Source organism: Perca flavescens, chromosome 11 (genome assembly GCF_004354835.1).
Source record: "Perca flavescens isolate YP-PL-M2 chromosome 11, PFLA_1.0, whole genome shotgun sequence".
NCBI classification, from domain to species: Eukaryota; Metazoa; Chordata; class Actinopteri; order Perciformes; family Percidae; genus Perca; species Perca flavescens.
In genome coordinates this window covers 34,073,699-34,094,726 of record NC_041341.1, presented here as the reverse complement: position 1 = coordinate 34,094,726, position 21,028 = coordinate 34,073,699, and the positions used below count along the sequence as shown (strand labels likewise).

The 21,028-nt window shown below is 41.2% G+C and overlaps 1 protein-coding gene across 1 annotated transcript in view; it reads left to right on the top strand.

Annotated features, from left to right (window-relative positions):
- The first annotated feature begins 211 nt into the window (after positions 1-211).
- dpp10 (dipeptidyl peptidase like 10) overlaps positions 212-21,028 on the top strand; it is a 191,279-nt gene continuing 170,462 nt past the window's right edge. Inside the window, exon 1 of the mRNA XM_028591519.1 lies at positions 212-241. The gene's annotated coding sequence lies outside the window, so the exon portion shown is untranslated. The remainder of the gene's footprint in view (positions 242-21,028) is intronic.

The window sequence follows — 21,028 nt, the reverse complement described above, 5'->3', positions numbered from 1 at the left end:
TCTCCACACAGCTAGTTTCACTTTGTGCTCCCTCTTCACAGTTAAAGGACACTTTACGAGCTAAGTCACTCCCCCAAATTAACCCTCAAACGCATCAAACAAACACATGAAATATTATGTCTCCCATCAGTTGGTTCGGTCCAATAATGTCAGTGATGACACCATAAATACACAGGAAACGCTCGGCAGCTCCTCCCCAAACATTCCTGAATGGTGGACCAGGAAAAGGAACACAGAAATTGTGAGTAAGAAAGAAACAATTACAGTAACTATTCAAAACTGATCTCACTGACTCTAAACTGTTTGTGCTTTAAATTAAACCAGTATGATGATGTAAAATGTTTCAATTTTAACACAAAAGTGCTGAAATGTTACACAAAAGCAATGGTAAAGATGAGAGCAAACTGAAAATGAATACAATACCTTGGTGCCGTGCACCGCTCGGATTTGCGTAGATCATGTGTAGGCGCTGTCCCCCGGGGCTGTTGTCTGCTCTCATCCCGACAAAGTCTGGAGCGGGTAGTGAGGCAGGCTTTTTTTTTTTTTTTTTTTGCAGTGTAAAAAAAATTTGTTATAGGTTTTATTCATTGTGTCTTCTGCATGGAGTGTGAAATGTACATTTGCATGGCAGAGTGCAGCGGTTTAGTGTGCAGACACTAAATGCAGTGTGTTAAGCTTTGGCCTTGTGGAAAGAAGCACTCCTTAAAACCCTGTCTTTAAAAGCAGGACTTGTCAGACAGAGGTTCTAATTAAGGGATCCATTTTGAACAGAAGTGCTTCACTGTGCAGCAAGAGGAAGTCATTGTCCCTTCAGCCTCATGCATTAACAATGAAAGCCATCTCACTGATAGGAAAGGAATGGCTGGCATTCTGAAGAGTGAAATATCCAAACTATTCCTGTCGCAGTGAAGATTTCCCTCTGTGCTTACAGACTGGACAAAATACTGCAGCTTTTTAAGGGTGTGTTCAAGTGCATACTCAGCATCAAATTGTCCAAAATCTTGCCACTTGCATTGCATTAAATGTTGAATAATATGTGTTTTGAATGTTTTGGGGAACTTAATTACTTTACAGTAAAGCTGTATTGTGGGATTTTGGTCAGAATAAATATTTCTGATGGGAAATGGAGGGAAAATAATGGAAGGAAAATAAAAGCGTTGGTCAGACAAGTGGTGAAAAGTAGGCCAGCTAAGTACATTTACTAAATAACTGTACTTTGAGGTACTTGCACTTTACTTGGGTGTACGCTACTTTCTACTTCCACGTGTCGCAGATAAATATACTTTTTACTCCACTACATTTATCTGACAAGTGTTAATTTGTAGATTCACATTTTACATCCTGCATTCACTGCAAAGCTCTGAAAGTCTCGTTTTCCTAACCCTTGTGTTGACGTCGGGTCAAATTGACCAGTTTTCAATTTTTGTTTTATATCATAAAATATGGGACGTAGAAATAAGCGCTGAAAATGTCTCTCCATCTTCATCCGCTTATCCGGTGTCGGGTCGCGGGGGGAGCAGCTCCAGCAGGGGACCCCAAACTTCCCTTTCCCGAGCAACATTAACCAGCTCCGACTGGGGGATCCCGAGGCGTTCCCAGGCCAGGTTGGAGATATAATCCCTCCACCTAGTCCTGGGTCTTCCCCGAGGCCTCCTCCCAGCTGGACGTGCCTGGAACACCTCCCTAGCGAGGCGCCCAGGGGGCATCCTTACCAGATGCCCGAACCACCTCAACTGGCTCCTTTCGACGCGAAGGGGCAGCGGCTCTACTCCGAGCTCCTCACGGATGACTGAGCTTCTCACCCTATCTCTAAGGGAGACGCCAGCCACCCTCCTGAGGAAACCCATTTCAGCCGCTTGTACCCTGGATCTCGTTCTTTTGGTCATGACCCAGCCTTCATGACCATAGGCTGAAAATGTGTAGAATAAAAATTATACAATTTAAAACATTGGAAAAAGCAAAAAAACTGTGAAAAAAAAGGTGTGAAAAACATTGGAAAAAAAAGTGTTTTTTTCAAGGTTGACGGGAAGACAACACAACAAGTTTGACAACGTTTTCATTTCTTCGACTGGTTTTAGGAATTTCTAAAATAAGGTGAAATTTTTCTTGAATCTAAAGAAGTGTTCTTTCAGGGTTGTACTTATTTCTAAAAAGTTATTGCAACAAATTATATTGGAAACGGGATGAAATAACAAAACTAACCTAACTGTAAATCTAAAAAAAAGAGTTTCAGGAATAGGGCTGTCACCTTTTTAAAGGAGTCAAAATGAATTCAAAACTAGCATGTAATTTATTCAGATTAATTCCAACCCAGTTAGCATAATGGGTGAGTGATGTCATATAACTGCAATGTGTCCACATGTGAAATTTCTAACCGGTCATTACAGTGTGAATATGTCATTGTGTACCACATTTGAACAACATTTTGAATGAATGATTCATTATTATTTAAAAAGATTGTGTTATTGCTGTAACTCGTCACATAACCATTAGCTCCATCTTCACCAGAGGCCTGTACTACGAATCAAGATCACCATTCCCCGGATTTATTTCAGCAGTGTTGGGGAAGTTACTTTTAAAAAGTAGTGTTTGCTCGTTACTCGTTACTTCTTAAAAAAAGTAATCCGTTACTTTAGTTACCCCCTATGGAAAGTAACGTTTTTGTTGGTTCAATCAACTCAGAGTGGATTCACGCGCGTGCACCACCACAGTAAAAAGGCAGCATGAATGGAGCCATGATACTACGATTCACCATGGTAACAACCACAAACAAACTGGTCAGCAGAAATACTCATGCGCACAAACAGCGAGTTTGAACATGTATTTAGTAAAAAAAAAAACAGTGGCTGCTGCAAAAGAGAGAATTTGTGTGGGAGAAAATAGCTGCTAGAGTAAATGCATTAGTTCCAATATAGTGTATTAATGTCCTATTTAATCATAAGTATATATTACTGGTGAAATGGTATTGAACATATATAATCTATTTCATTTAGGTGCAATACTGTGGACGAAAAAGTAGGCCTACTAATCCCATTCTGAGACTGCAGCACCATCATTAACAGAATTATAATTCATAATCTTATTTCAAAGGGTTTACATCATTCTCCTGCAATCGTGTGGAACTCCTTTTTAATGGCTCTCATTGGTTTGTGTCCAGGAAACACTACAAAAACGTTTAAAATACGTTTCAGAGCAAGTCGCACTCTTCTGACGGCGCTTTGCTACAGTGGCTTTAACTAATATGCTCCGCATCACCAATGTTATAAAGAAAACTGGCGTTTGCAAATAAAACATAATGTAACACAAATAATCTGCTGGGATGTAGAGCATGTCCACGATGCGGGATGTTAGTGATATGAAGACCGATAAGGTTATGTACATATCTGATGGACTGTGAAGAAAAACAATACCGCTCAAACAGATAGTTATTTGGAAATTAAAATGTTGGGGTTTCAATATCATCTCCTGGCATATAATACCCTGCGAGGTAAAGCAGAAGTAATACAGCTTCTTCATCAACGGGATCGTCGACAAAAGGAAATGCCATGTTTTTAAAAAAAAACGTTTTATAGTCTGCCTAAAACAGTTAATAAACTGACCCTGTTTTTTTTATTCATGCAGATAACAAACTGCACTAAAATGCGCCTGATACAGACTGAATGAATGAATGAGGAAATGAAAGAGCGCTGTGTCAGAGGGAGGAGACTGAGAGAAGAAAACCTGCTCCCGACCAGGTTAGGTTCATAGGCTCAGTTACCATAGTAACGGACTCTGAGGTTAAGTTCCCTCTCTTTCTGAAATGGGCTGGAGTTCCCCCTCTCTCTCAGGTTTGATTAACCTCCCTTTCTGAAACCGAAAACCCAGAGTTTCCCTCATCTCAGAGTTTTCACTAAACCTGCTTTCTGAAACAAACCCCAGGCCTCAGGTAACATTAAAACCTGCCTATGTTAATAATCCAATTATTTTTTATATTATGAAACCTTTTTTAGCTGTAATGCAGTATTTGTCACAAATCTATGATACCAGTATCGATGCATTTACTTCAGTAGAGGATCTGAATACTTCTTGCCATTTCTCATTGTCGGAATTTCAATGAATTTTCATCTGCTGTCTAATTATCTATTAGATAATTTGATAAGATCTGAAAAATGTAAATTTAAATGAAATTGTGTCCCTTTATTTTGTTTACTCCAGGAGCAAATGCACCCAAAAGCACAGAACAGTCCACTCTTTGCTGGCGTTTCCAAGCCATTACCATCTGTCCCAGTTTGCTTGTGTTGCTCCCTTTGGTGGCTCTGAAATCACACCATGATAAATTGTGTCTCCTTGGCACAGTATTAAATGTGTCCTTTGCTCTAATAGTGAGATCTCTGGTGGTGATGCCCCCTGTGATGATGGACTGTCTCTGCTCCAAACCACTTGCGATGAGCTTTGGCTAAATGTCTCTCTGCATTGCTGTTGTGCTGCCAAGTGATACAGCAAAGAAGATAAAACACTATCTACCCAGTTGTAATCTTTGGAATATAATACTGTAAATGTTTAGAAAAGATACAATATACCTATACACATGCTATAGGCAGAAGGGCAAAGACAAAGTGTAAGCCAAACTTTGGAAGCAAATAAGAGACATAAGTATTTTAATTTTAACAGCCAATGAATAGTTAATGTTGAAATATTTTACTTTGAAAACATGTATCTGAATGCATGTGGTTTGAGTTAACCTCATTGAAATTAAAATACAAAATGTCTTGATTGCAATTTCAGTGGTCACAAATTCAGATCCAAAAACTGAAGTTGAAAACTGGACAACTTACAAGAGACCCGTCGGTCATCTTTGAGTTTGATTTTTCAAATTTTTTCAACTTTGTGGATCTGAATCTGTCCAATCGAATTTGAGCAACCTGAATCTATTTATTTATTTTTTTTAAATTCTGAAACTTAAATTTTTGGATCTGAATTCATGACCATTGGAAAAAAAAATTATATTCAAATTCAGTTTTTGAAATTGCAAATCAGGAAATTTTATTTTTTTAAAGAGGTGAATTCAGAACACATAATTTTCAATACATGGTTTTCAAAGTCAAATATTTCAATTTTAAGTATTCAGTGGCTGGTAGAATTCAAGTACTTATGTCTCTTATTTGCTTCCATACTAAACACCACTGGGCAACTATATGGAGGATATACAGTACAGAAGTCCATCACCCAGGCTGCATGATGTGTAATAAGACTGGCAGTGGAAGGTTCCAGCAGTGCAATAAACCAAAGCTCCAATATACTTGCAATACTGTACAGAATAAAATGTAACCACCCAGCGCCGCCTATCCACAGACTGGATGCAATGACCAAAATAACCACCAAACACCAACCACGGTCCCATAGGGCTAATAATGGCTCTGTCCCTGCACCCCTTGGCTCAGAAATATAATGTCTGGGCACCGGGGTGATGCCGAAGCTTGTGTTGCCAAACACCAGTGTGCCATTATCACTGCTTCCAGAGTGGCAGCGAGGCGCAGACATTTAGCAGGGTGTCAAACTCGCTGGAGTCCTCCATCAAACAGCAGCGACCAGAATAAAGGCTCTGTCAAAAATACTGACAGCTGTAATATTTCACCTGGCCCTGGGAGCCATTCCATCAGCAAAAACACAGATGCAGAGAAATATTTCTTCTTCTTTACCCCCTCCCCCTCGTATGAATATATATGAATATTTTTTGGGGGTTATTTCCTACTCCGTTGTTGTCATTGTCGGGTCTAATGTGGAGAAAGTTACAAGAGCAGTTTTCTTTTATGCTGCGTTTGAGGACATTTGGAGCGAGGATAATTTAGCAGCAGAATAGATGTTTTCTCATAAGTTTTTTTTTTTTTTTCTCTTCCATTTTTATTCATTAAAAATTAATTGTGTCTGGCAAAAGATGAAAGCGCCTTTAAAGTGTGACTCCACCTTTAGCTGTGGATGTTATCCACAAAGGTGCAGGTTTGCCATTGCACAAGTAAAAGCAGTGTAGAAGGAACTTTGGCATAATTTATAGCATCTGCACAGAAATACAAGGGCACAACTGCAATTTTTAATCATTGTAAGTACGTCATACATTCACATTAATGTCACGTTTTGAAACTGATTGGATATACGGCTGAGCTGCAGTTAGTATTTAAAGGACAGTTGCACCTTAAGCATCACTTACTCTAATTTCTGGGTTGAATATCACCTTTGAACACCTTTAACTGGGACGCTGCTGTCTCCTTCCTGAGGAGGAGACCGAGGCAGAGTGAGAACAGACAGGGGAGATGTCTCGGTTAGGGTCCTAGATCATTTTAAATTGATGTCACTCCTCAAGTCCTATCACTTGAGATTGTATCCAGCCATTTATCTTAATATGTATTGAATTGTCCGCGTTTCATGATCATTGGGTTTATCATTGAAAAAAACAAAATCTGTGAAAATACATAAATAGCCTCACATGATTCTTTCTTCTGTCCTTTTGAGACTGTCAACCCCCGAAAAACGGCCACACCTACGAACCAATATTTACGTTTCTAGTGGTGGCGCCCTCTAGTGGCCTGGGTAGTAATGATGGGAGCAAAGCAGCGTAAAAGACATGTTTAAAATCACCTTTACGTTCAAAACTGTGATCGACGTTGTCTGGTTTAAATATGTGCTTGTATTTCCTGCCACCGTTATGGATGCAGATTTATGAAACGCTCCTGTGGTTCATATTAGAGGATAGGAACAAACGACCCATATAGTCATATGGTTTGGAGGACTTCTTGGTCCTTATTAATAGACGATGTGTCTTTTATTTTTCTCTTGGTATGTTCTGTTGAATAATTGTAGGGAATCCAACATGCCAAGCCCCTTAAAGGGATTTTGGGTTTCCTTTGCATGCCCGTTTATATTGAATGTCTCTTAAATGTATCATTGTTGGGTTGTGCTAAACAAATCAAATCCAAATGGCTGTGCCACTGGCTAACCGCTGAAAAAGTACACAATATTGACTCTGTGTACATCAATACTAATGTATGCAACATGCATGCTAACAATCTGTCAGTGATCTGTCACTATTTGTAGCTTCATGGATCCATCTACCATCAAAGTGCCATGAGGACTGAAACCATAATCTATCATTTAACACTGTCATGCTGATGGTAAGCTAATGGCTGCTGAAGACCTGACACTGATTGAGTGGACCAGGGGAATACTGTAGCTCATTCATATGCCACTTCCCTTTTGAATTACATTATAAGTACATGCATTAATATAGAGGCTTCTAACAACAAGGTGATTTAAAATGCTTTTAAAAGGTTAAAACAAAAATGCAAGGAGTTATAGATATGCTGTGGCATTTTGTGACAACCTTTAGATCTATGGAGCACTGTTTTAACAAGTTGATCTCCATTTATACATTTTCCTGCCCCTGGTTTCACAGGGTTGCACTTATTGACCAATGGTGGTTGTAAGGTGAGAAGAAATATAGCCCTGCGCCAACAAAGGCAGCAGAGAAGACAACTCCCAAGAAAATGGATGTAAATAATGAGGGATTTAAGAGGGACCTATTTTGCTTTTCCTTGTTTTTTGTCATATATTCAAGCAACAGCACACACAGGCCACAAGCCGCGGTATGTTGTAATTATATCACAACTTAGTGACTCTGTTCGGCCCTGTTCTGTTTTCTCTTCTCAGTTTTCTCTTTTTTCCCCTCTGTTCTGTGAGGTAAAATGACTTGTTTTTGTCTAAGGAGTCTGGTGGCTTTAAAGAGAGCAGAGATAACTGCTTCAGTTCCCCGTCGGAAAGGGCTGTCCGACAGCGAGGTAAAGCGATGAAAGTTGCCGATGTTAAACCAGCTCTGTGGCATGAACACAGCTATTAGTTTGTTAGTCTCACGGTATTTTATCAGATGCGGAGTGATACTTATTGTGCAAAGGAATTTGAGTCATAGGTGTTGTAAATGGTTATTATATCACATCTATCATCAGGTTGTTTGATTTGAGCTACCCGTTTTATGAATAATGTTACAATGTCGGATGTCAATGTTAAATATGGCCCAAGCTTCGAAAAAATGAGGTAAACGTATGTAAAAGTGATCCCTGTGAGCAAAAACCAATCCATGCCAGATTTCTTTATATGGCCGTCTGCTCCAGGCACGCTACTGCAGTGTTTCAATACAGGGCTACATGAAGCTACATGGGGAGGCTGTGGCTCAGGTGGTAGAGCGGGCGCCTACCAATTGGAAGGTTGGTGGTTTGATCCCTGGCCCTACAGTCTTGGGCAAGACACTGAACCCTGAATTGCTCCCGATGCTGCGGCCATCGGTGTGCGAATGCCTATCTGATGTGCAGGTGGCACCTTGTACGGCAGCCTCGGCCACAGTGAATCGATGTGTGTGTGATGTGTAAATACAAAAAAAACCGCTTTGAGTAGACTAGAAAAATCTAGAAAAGCGCAATATCAATACAGTTCATTTACATTCTAATGCCAGAGGAACCGGTAATCTTGGTTGCTGATGTTAATTTGTGGACCTTTAGCCCCCGTCTGAGAGACACTCTGTTTAATGCCTATCTCTTGAGCTCTTTTGACCAGACCAGTAAAATAAAAAATGTAAGTTGTTTACTTGAGGTCGAAAAACAGGCATCAGTCGCAGGCAGGCAGGCAGGCAGGCAGGCAGGCAGGCAGGCAGGCAGGCAGGCAGGCGGGCGGGCGGGCGGGCGGGCGGGCGGGCAGGCAGGCAGGCAGGCAGGCAGGCAGGCAGGCAGGCAGGGGAGATGAGGCAAACTTATCCAATATGGGATCAGGCCAGAGAGCACAAGTCCAAGAGGCAGGCAGAGAAAACGGCTGCAACACTGAGGCAGAGGCACAATAGATGATCTGATGGGGAATGAATGGAAGTGGGCTGGCGTATATAGTATATGCTACTGGGCTGATGGGGAGCTGGCAGCAGGTGAGGTGGGGGGAGGACAGGTAATTGGGAATGTTGGAAACACCGTGGGGTTACTGCAGGGCAGGGAGTGGCAGGATCTGGAACGACTGGAGAATTAGTGCAGGGCAGGGGAAAAAGCACACAAGGAAAATGTGAGACCATATGACCTGGCTGATATGTGACAGAATGTGTTTTGGTAGGACACACCAAATATATAAACATAACTTAAGTGTTTGCTACCAGGTAACAACACTGGCAAAAAAAATATTCATTCAGTCAACCTTTGTTCATCCTTGAAAGATCATTGAGGGGCGGCCCTCATTTGCAATGTCATGGAGTCAAATTACAAAGACAACAACAAAACGACAACACAGAAAAGAATACACCATCATTAGAAAGACAAACTTTAAAACCAGATTTCTAAATTGTCTACAAAGCACATACTGTAGGTCTTCTAGGATGAAAATAAGACTCTGGATTTGGCAAACTCAACAGCTGATATCCTCATGTTAGCTTCTGATAGCAATAACAATAATATCATAACTATGTTTTCTGTGTGCAATAACTGAAAAATCTCAGGTGCAATAATAGCTACTGTATGTTCACAAGTATTTTATATACAGTGTAGGTTTCCTGTGCACTTTTGCAATTACAACTGTATTCATTTTACAGCTGTTTTCTCTTTATGTTGTTCTTCTACTTCATATTTTATTCACTTTTTATATTTATATTTTATTGTATTTTAATAGTTTCTCTTCATAATTTTTTGCAGTGCTGACTCCAAGAGCAACACACAAAAAATCCAATGTACGGCCCTGTGCAAATGGTAATAAACATCTATTCTATTGAAGTGAATGTGTTTCTGCACCAAACATGGACTGTGAATTCTTTCCTCACCTCGTATAGTGTAGTTTCTCTACAGGGGATTTTTTAATGGCCAGTATGGACAGAAGCAATGATTACAGCAACGCATAACTTTATGTACTCCTTTAACTTACATATCAGCAATGCCAAGCAATTATACCTGTGGTGACGGAGCCTATAAACCTAGTGACCGCGAGTGTCGGGATCAAATGTGCTTTATGGCTGGTTGCATTACTTTTGCTGCATATTTAAGTAAGCTTCAGTTAGCTGTCTGGATTTACCCTGCAGAGATCTGAGGGCACCGGACAATCCTGGAAGTGGAACGTCGTGGATTTAGACTACCCAAGGCTTAACACTACTTCTTTCATATACGCAGCCATAGGAGTTTCCATTTAAGATATACAGTATTAATTTAGCATTAGTGCCTATAAACATAAGGCTTCAAATGAGATATTACACATTGTAGGACTGCTGTTAATCAGCCCCTTTCATCAATTAGACCAGCCGCCTGGCAGAGCATTACCGCTCTACCTCCGGCTGCCTTTACTAATTAAAGAGCCTCAGTAATTGAAGTTTCTATTTTCACCTGATCTCTCCATATGTTGGCTTTGGCGTGAATTCAAGGGTGAAGACAAAGGGCACCCAGTCGTCACGGCTACTAGACCAGTCAGGAAGGCTATACTTCCGCATGCTTAGGCCTGCAGTTTTATTTCTCACGCCTCTGCACTCACTCCTCACCCGTGCTCACTCATTATTCCTTGCTGTCCTGTCCGGTGGCTGTCATTTATGTTATCAGCTGTTCTCATCAGCTGGCCACGTCAATTGACTTCATCTATCCAGCAGCTCAGCGACACACCGACATTGGCGGTCCCGTAGCTTCCACTCCGTGACAAAGATGCCGACCGCTGAGTGTGAGAAGCTCCCGGGCGTTCAACAATCAACATGTTGACCGCTGTGAGTGCAGCATCCGGGTACTCCAAGGGCTACATTTGGCCCTGTGAATGCAACTGTACTCAAAATGGACAGAAGCGTGCAATTTGTGACCCAGCATAAGATATCTGCTGGAAAAAAAAGACTTCACATGTAGCAGCTGTTAACGTAGTGCCGTGTCACCGGCACAGCTGTGATCCAAACATTTCCAGTAACAGTTAATTCCAGAGCGTGGTAAATCTGAATTACTTTATATAAATATGTTGGAGAGCCTCTGTGTGTTCCACTGTGGTTCCTGATTTATTTCCTTGAACACAAATATTTCAAAAAATGGTAATTCAACTCTGTAATGTTGACATGGAAATGGCAGAGTAATATTTTTAACTTTATTCCTTGATCGTCACTTACACACAGTTCTATTTCTGCATTTAACCCATCATAGGTATTAGGAGCAGTGGACAGCTATACATGCATCATCCGGGGAGCAACTTGGGGTACAGTGCCTTGCCCAGGGACACTTTCACATGTGGCTGGACAACCTGGGATTGAACTGCCAATGTTGTGGTGCAACCATTTTACCTCCAGGCCATAAGCCGCCACACCTCCCATATGAACATGATGTGCTCAAACATGGTGTGCTCTAACTCTGGGTGTGCTGTCATGCTGATTTGAGGATGTTCTAAACGTCTAGTCGACCAATTAGATTGCCTGGTCGGATGTATAATAAACATTCATCTTTACGTTGTTCACCTGTCTCTGCTGAGTGATCTTAGCCTCTGTGTATGTCTGATGTCTGATGCACGAGGCCAGCTGTGCTTTTTAGCAGCTCTGTTCTCTCTGTCCATGTTTCTCTGAGACTATGACAAAGGCAGAGAGTGGAGGTGTGTGTTGCTATGTTGTGGATATCCGCACACTACCTTTGCCAGAACACGTAAAGACACAGCGGGACATTGTGTGTCTGAATGTTTTCACCACCCAGCTGACTGATGCTATAGGCAGGTCAGCATGTGAAGAGGAGCTGTCGGCTTCCCACTCCCCCCCTGATTGATTCACGGTGACGCAGCACAGAGATTTGCAGGCAGCGCGTTTAGAGACTATCCCCAGCATGCAAGGAGAATTGCATTAGAAAGAGATTAATTCAATTCCATCTCTGTTGCCTCCTCAGACAAAGGTCTGCGGGAAAACAAACCATTGATCTTCCCAAGAGCAAAGAGGAAGCTTCATTCTTTAGGAGTTTTGTCTGAGGATTGACATGTGGTTTACCAGCCAAAGACAAAATCATCCACAAGTACACGGTTCATTAAATGTGTGAAATCCTTTTGACATGTACTCTCTGCAACTAGCACACACACTCCGCGTGTACAGTATGCAGTGGTGGAAGAAGTACTCAGAGTGGTGCTCATGTGTGAGAGTTGCCCTTGTTTGTCTTTTTCGTGATATAGGCCCATTGGTTAAAATGTCAAGAGCATCAGTCTCCTGAGATAACACAGCCATGCTGAGCTTCTCAGGGCAAGGGCACCTTTATCACCATTTGTATTCTGCATTGGAAGAGATTGGCTCTAATCAAATGACATCATTGAGACGTTTTTGTCCTCTCCTGGTTCTCAGTAACTCCCAACATCATCCCAGACATGTCTGCAGCAGGACACGGCTGCAGAGGAAAACTAACCAGAAAAACTAAGCCCGTTTAAAGTAGCCATTCTAATTCAGCTAATTGAGCCTTCGCGTCAACATTGTTACAGTACTAATTTAACATTTCAAAAGCTCTGTTAAAAATTTATTTTCAAACTGTGGCAAACAACCTTGGAAATTGGGATTTGGCACTTGAATTTGAAGTATGATTGCGTTTTCTCTACAATCAAATGAAAATGAATTGGGCAAATGGAAGGTTGCATTTTAATAGTACCAGGGTTTTTTAAGGGTGGCTTTCTGAAATAAGTCAAAATAATCTTTCTAAATCCTGTAGATTAGACGATTGGTTACATTTATATGAAAATGTCAGCCTTAAAATCGAACGGCTTTGACTAAAGTATTAAAGGTTCTCAACAACTCTAATACGCACAACTTGAAGTGAACATCAGCAATTTCGTACATCTTATTTTAATGTTGTCTATACCGATTTCTTTATTTTCTCAACATACCTGCACCACTGTTCATTTAGGACGTAGAGACATTTTTTATTAATTATTGTCATTTTCTGCTAAGAGAGAGGAGCAAATGGCATCTTCATCATTAATAATGTCATGTTTCGATAGATAAAGAAATTGAGCTAGCAAACTAGACTCAGCAAAATACTTGTCACAAATTAAACATGTGATATAGGAAGGAATTTTAAACAATGGCCTCCAAAACATCACACATATACAGAAAAATAGGTCATATTTTTTTTTACAAAACAACTGAAATTGCGACTCATAAATCCAGCAAGACTCCATGCCAGACTAATCAAGAATCAGCCAAAGTGCACAAATCCAATTCCAGGTTCTGACGCAAGCTCCTATAGTGTGAGTGCTACTAACTGAAACCCATTCTCAGCCCAGAATGGCTCAGGTTAACACTCTGGCACTATGACAGCCATATTTGGGCCAGTCTCTTCTTATCTTGGTGCCAGATCACATCTGTGTGCTTACCCAGGTGTTTGATTGATGTAGAAAGTTCAAACTTAGTTAACATTTTCTAAACTTTCGTGATGGCCTCTAGCTTACCCAGTAGGAGCGTTCGCCCCATGTAGGCTGAGTCCTGCAGCGGTGTAGGGTTTGAATCCGACCTGCTGCCCTTTGCTGTGTGTCATCCCCCATGTCTCTCCCCCTTTCATATCTATCCACTTTTAAATAAAGGGAAAAGCTCCAAAAATAATCTAAAAAACATTTTCTAAACTTTCATAATTTGTCATTCCACACAATGTACACAAGGCACTTGGTATTTGAAATGCTTCTTTTGGGAATCCTTAATTTTGTACACACGGGCACACACATGCGTTTTTAAGGGAGTAGCAAAGGGGCAGCGTTTATACCGCGTCCCTGGACCGGTTTGGGGGTTTGGGGGTTTGGTGCCTTGCTTGAGGACACCTTCACAATGCCAAGGAAGTGTACTGGCACCTTCTCCAGCTGCCAGTCTGCACTCCATACTTGCTCCATATGGGGACTTGAACCAGCGATCCCCTGGTTCCTGAGCTAAGTCCCCACGGACTGAGCAACTACTGCCCTATTTATATTATTTCCAAGCCAAAACTCACCATGAGTGTTCCCTGACATATATAGCCCTATACTGTTTGGCTGAAACCACCAGACTAGTACATTTAAAACACACTGGTGCCGTCAGACCTCTGTTATTTCCTCTGTAAACCTACATTCAATGTCGGCAGGTGCACAGGACAGGTGGCCGAAACACACAATTTTCCTATTCTTGGTGTCAATGACCCAAAAAAGGAGCATGGTCTCTTGCTTGGCACATATTGTACATTTACTTCCTTTGCGTGTCATCTGATAGTACTCCTCTGTGCTTTTATAACCACTCTAAAAAAGGAAGAGAATGGTGAGGGACAAAAATATGTTGACCTTTTTGACCGGCAATCTTGAAAAGACATTGCCAAGCAACCTAATGGAGTAGCGGTTGCTATTTTCAGGTGAGGAATTGAGCGCAATAACACACAAGCCATTTCTAAAACATTACGGATATGTGTAATGTGGTAAAGTCTTGTGTTTTTCTATGCCTCCAGTGTGTTTGTACGGTATTGTTTGTGCACATATTGACACTCTTTATGCGCAGGAGATGAAGTAATTATGCACTGGCTTCATTAAGCTAACACTGTCTAAGCTAATAGCTTTATGTCTCTGGGTGATTTCTTGAGGCAGTGGAAGAACAAAATATCACATTCAGTGGAATAATAGCAATGTAGAGAAGAAACACACTGGGCAGCAGTTAGCAGAACCCATCATTCTGCTAGCCCCTAACATTTTAGGGGCACAGGCATCAAATTAAGGGGCGCACACTTTAAATCGACCTGCAACGCAATTTTTCCCCATTTTAACTGTGTTACTGATACATTCTTTGGCAATAAATACAGAAACTGCCATGTGCTGTTTCATAACACATCTAGTGCAGTAGATAAAGTTTGTGGTGCTGGTGTTTTTTGCTAAATCTAAGCCATGTAAACTCCCTCCATCTTAACATGTCCTGTTGTCAAATTTGCAGGTCGCACGTGCGAGTATTTGTAAAAAAGCAATGTCTCAAAAAATGTTTGCAATATGCAACCATTTGGTCGCAGTCTGGAGCCCTGTAGTCCCAAAGTGCTGTCTCTACTGATCGTTGTCCCTTTAACCTCAGTTTGAAGAAGGGCCGCCGCACGCTGTGCGACAGATGAGTTACTGGTTATCAAACACTGTTATTGTGTCTCCCGTTAAGCCTTTAATCTGGTTGATTTTATATTTCATCGCTTTGTCCTCAGCCTCTATACATGTGCTCCTATATACATACACACACACACAATCTGATCATGGGAGAAAACCTTCACCCTGAATATAACCTTTGCTATACAGTGTACTATACCGGGACAGTACAGTAGCTGTGACTCATATTACTGTTTGACACACAGTTTGTCACAAGTGTGAGGACAGCGAGGCAGAGGGACTCACAGGTACTTGGATGTCTCTACAGATCTACAGAGCCACGCTGTAACAACAGCTCTGACAGTCCACGCATGAGGCAGAGACTGCACTGTCTGACAGGCTGAACAAACAGAAGACATCACACCAAAGTGTACACTCTCCTACCTAAGCTCTACATCGATCAAGGAGCTAACAAACCAACACAAACAGTGGTGTCATAAACCTTAGCACACTCTAACAGAGACTGTAACATTTCAGTTCACTACTGAGATGCATCAGCTTGCAGACAAACTAATATTACCCTGCAGCTGCTGACAGAAGCCTGTGGAGAACAATTGCTGCATCGTCTTAAAATAAAAGATGTATCCACTGTGCCATATCATTCAGCAGAACTGCATTGAGTACAAATGTTCACTTACAAGTGCAAATACGTTTAAGCCCTAGCGTATAATATTCCTATATTAGGAATATATGATTTTGTTGATTGTCGTCGGTAATATAAGTTTTGAGCACACAACATTTACTGGGCTAACTGTGCAAAACAACTACTACAGTGTGGTCCTTTTTAAGACCTTATTTGTTTCACAAAATTTAAAGAGACAGGCTCCCAATCTGCACCGATTATAGCAACAGCATGCCAGCGTGAAGGTCAACTGGAAAATGGGAAAATGTGTATTGTTCATGCAACCAGCTTAAATGTAGTGATGGCTGAAAGTACAGTAAATGCATGATGTGGGGGAAAGTTGTACGTTAAAGTGAACAGTTAAGTAGATTCTAATGATGATTCTGAGATGTTTACATGCGCACAATATTCCTGCAAACTGTTGGCTAGTTGGTCACAGAGCTGACTGTAAGCCCTTAACAGGCAAGAGGCCATAAACTATATATCAAAAACTGCGGAAAAACCCTGATTGAGACACATATTCTGAATGCGCTGTATACATGTCCAAACAATGCTTCTGTTAACAGGAAAAATACCGGCATATCACACGTCTTAATCGGAAAATGCTAAATTTGGGAAAAGGCCTTATTCAGAATATCAAAACAGAATATGTTGTTTACATCAACTGTATCAAACACGGACACTTTCGGAGTAACCGTTTTATGTAATTGTGCATGTGATGAGATCAGATTGTCTTGTCTTGGCTGGTTACTTTTTTATGTTTGTGAGACACAGGTGTTGACAGCCAGGGCTGCAGAACACTGTCTCCTACGGTGTGTGTTATGTTACAACAGTCCTCTTATAGACCAGGGGCCCGTTTCAGGAAGGAGGTTTAACAAACTCTGAGTCTAACCCTGATCTCTGAGTTGATTTAAAAGTTTTATTTATACTGTTTATTGATCCCCAATGGGGAAATTATAATTTACACTCCGTTAGAAATCACTACACACAGGCCTGAAATACACACACACATGTTCAGGACCTGTTCATGCACAAATGGAGAGTGGGCTGCCAGTGCTGGACCAGCGCCCATCTCTCCAGCTACCAATCCACACTCTGTACTTTGGTCCGTACTGGGACTTGAACCAGCGACCCTTGAACCAGCGACCCTCCGGTTCCCAACCCAAGTCTCTACGGACTACTGCCACCCTATTAGTTACCCTGATTTACCCTGAGATGGGAAACTCTGAGTTTTCGGTTCCAGAACAGCTGATTTGAGTTGGTTCAATCATCTCGGAGTAGGTTCACACAGAGTTAGGCGCGTGCACCACCACAATAAAAGGCAGCATGAATGGAGCCATGATACTATGATTCACCATGGCAACAACCAGTAAAAATCGTTCAGCATACTTTACCCCAGTGGAATTCCAAATTCTCATGCAAGCGTACAGCAACTATGAACCTATCATTCGTAAAAAGAGCAACACAGCTGCTGCAACTAAAAGAGAGAGAAACAGCGTGGGAGAAAATTGATGCTCGGGTCAACGCGTAAGTTCCAATATAGTTTTTTTCATTTCATATTTAATTTACATAATAATTTTTATTAATTCCCAGTGGGGAAATTACAATTTTTAGCACATACTACACACAGGCCTTAAATACACACCCATGCTCATATTTAATAAGTATAATATTGAAAACTGGTGGAATGGTATTGAACCTATAATCCATTTCATTTAGGTGCAATCCTGCGGGTGAAAAACGCTCGTGGAAGCAGCTGAAAATGAAATATAGGAACATAGTTCAAACAGGTAAGACTTCGGCTTTACCTCATTTTAATCACATTTTAAATATGAGAGTAAATATTCATTAGCAATTTGAATGTGCAGTAGCTTTATCCCCAACAAATGTTCACATACATACATGTCCTCTCACCTATCCTGTTTTGTTAATTAAAAGGGCCCATTTAAATTAACATTTGACTTCTACTCAGCCAACAGAAAGAAGGCAGAAGCCCGCAAAATTGGTGGAGGACCAGCACCACCACCTCGGACAGAGGCAGAGGATCCGGCCCTGAGCCAGAATAAAGGAAGGCCAGTGGCTGGAGGAATCCCTGGAGGGAGCTCTTCCTCTGAGCCAGCCACATCCCAGGACACAAGTGCCTTCATAAGATGTAATAGGCTTATATTTATCTTCTTGTATTCCTATATACTGTATATATTTGATAGATATTTGTCATTTGTCCCAACAGATTCTGATGGTGTTATCTCCCTTGTGGACCCTCATCCCACAACAGAAGTCCTTGCAGCTGTAAGTAGACAACTAAATACTCCAGACATGATGCATGTAGTTTAAAGTCTATCGAAACGATGCTGAAAACAGGATGAAACAGATGAAGAGGACTCGTTGTCTGCTGCTACAGAGAGAGATCTAGAGAGGCCTACAGAGGTAAGATATCACCACTAAGTTACTGATAGTCATCTCCACATTCACAATTCTTAACACTGCTGTGTGGAATATGAAGTGTGACATGTATGACTGGATATTCTACTTTTTAACAGAAAATGGCTGGGCAGCAGGAGGGAGGGTCCATCAACTTCCACAGCACAGATTAAACACAGTGAGATGTGCAACAACTGCCAGACATTCATTCTGTGGAAATAATTTTCAACTGTATGATTTTAATGTCGTGATTTTATGTATTCCCAGTTACCCGTGAAGGAGTTGTATAAAATGTATCTCATCAAAAGAATTATCTGGATATGGTATACTTGGACCGCCAGATTCAGAAATTGAAATCCTGAAACACAAGTTAGAAGTGGGTGCATGGTCACAGGTGAATTGTGTTAATTATTGGAACAATATAAAAAACCTAACTGTTGCTTTTGTATTTTTAGGAAATAAAGAAGACCAAATAAAATTTGAAATTATTTTTCTTTATTTTGGTGGTGCTTGTGTTTTAGTCGATGAAGTGATTCCTGCATCTAATGTCTCTGACCGCTCTTCCATCCTGGAAATCTGCAGGGTGGATGGGGTCCTCATCAGGGTCCTCTACATGTAGGGCAGGGTGTTGCTCTCCTATAATTGTGGCAATATTATGGAGAACAACACATGTCACAATAAAGTAACAGGCTCTCTCAGGGTACCTTGAGTTGATGTAGGCACTGGAAACGAGCTTTCGGCAGGCCTATGGTCATCTCCACCCGGGCTCTAGTCCTGCAGTGGGCCACATTAAAGTTGCGTTTGGGGTGTAAAGGGTGAGCAGAGTGGGCTGGCATGGGTAACCCCTGTCACCCATCAGAAGGCCTTCAAACTCTCCTGTAATGTATAGTGATACATTTGAGTGTATTTAAGGAGGGTGACAGGTGAATAATACTGCACAAAGCTTTAGGTTGCTTACCACGTTCCAGTCTGTTGCTCAGGGCGGACTCACGATATATCCGTGAGTCATGCACAGACCCAGGGTTAGGGTTAGACCCAGACCCAGGCCATTTGGCCTCCACATTGGTTATTAGATATGCAGCATCACATATGATCTTGACAGTGCAGAGAATGACAGATGTTACTTGCAGTATTGTGATGCAGTCTTTGACATTTTGTGACCGTGGTCAATTTACCTGCACGTTAATGCTGTGAATATTCACATAGTCAACATCATTTTCTGAAGGAGCAGTAATCGGAATGTGTGTGCCATCAATGCAGCCAATCACACTGGGAAATCCTAAAAGAAATTTAAATTACTTATACCATTCTGATGTTGCAGCACCATATCATTAACCAAATTATAATTAATAATTATTCATTGTAAAGGGTTTTCCATTATTCACCTGCAATACTGTGGAACTCCTTTTTAATGTCTCCTACTGGTTTGTGTCCAGGGAACACTACAGAAACGTTTAAAACACGTTTCAGAGCGAGTCACACTCTTCTGATGGCTCTGCATACAGTGGCTTTACTAATATGCTCCGCATAACCAATGTTGTAAAAAAAACGTAATCCATGATGCGGGATGTTAGTGATAAGAAGACCGATAAGGTTATGTACATATCTGATGGACTGTGAAGAAAAACGATACCACTCAAATAGATAGTTATCTGGAAATAAAAATACATTTAGTCGGGGCCTCAATATCATCTCCCGAAGTATGTTTAACTCCCTACAAAGTAATACAGCTTCTTCATCAACGGGATCCTCGACAAAAGGACATGCCATGTTAGTCTACAATGTTATGTAACGGAGTTAGTAAACCGATCCTATTTTATTCATGCAGATGTCCAAAAAATTGGCCCCTGTTGTTTGTCTCTCCAGTCAATAGATGGTTGTTGCAGATCCAGCTCCCCAGAGCATTACTTGTGGAGTTTTTTGTAAACACTGAGTCACACTCAGGTTAAGTCAGAGAGCAGATCACACATTTGGTGTTATTGCTTTGTCTTTACGGATAATTCGAACACACACGCTCACATCGTGCTGTTTTTTTCATTGTCTGCAGTCAACACTTTCCCAGCCAAAGTAGGGCTGGGCAATATATCAATATTTTATATCAACATCTATACATGTGGCTAGATCTCATCCTAAATTTTGGTTATTGTAATATGTAATATGACATAAGTGTTGTATTTTCCTGGTTTATAAGGCTGCATTAGAGTAAAGTGATGTGATTTTGTTGGTTTTCTGTTTTATTATCCGTTTTATTATTTGCCTTTACCCACTAAGTCATTGTATCCACATTATTGGTGATTTTCTTTTATCAAAACTCATTGTGTTAGTATTTTGTGAGCGCACCAATAGTCAACCCTACAATATTGTCGCAATATCGACATTGATGTGTTTTCTCCCTATCGCCAAGTTCTACCTCAAAGACATCCAAGGCTGAACCCCTCCTCTCAATCCTTTTCTCCACAGCCACTGATGTATTTATCAAATGTCAAGCAGCCAAATCTCTCTTTTCCTGCTGTTGAGAGTTCTCAGGATGGGACTTTAGGGTTGCAACAGGGAGGCAGGCAGCTCTAAACGGGATGGACGAGCAGCCATGACACAGCCTGTAATTTAGATTTTGTTGCGATAGTGGCAGAGGTACAGCCGAGGGTGAGAGGTAGTTTGGTGAGGAGGAAGATGCTGGGGAGCTGAGATGGATCACTAGGGAATCGTTGCTCGGTGGTGACGAGGACGGCATTAAGGAGGAGATGTTTGTAGCAGATAGTAATAGACAGGACAGGAATAAAAACTGTGTGGAAAAGAAAACCGGTGACTGGTTTTGTGCAGGCTCAAAAAAGCCATCTTTGGGGCGTGAGGGCCACTCAGTTAAGGCTTCTCGATTATGGAAAAATCCTA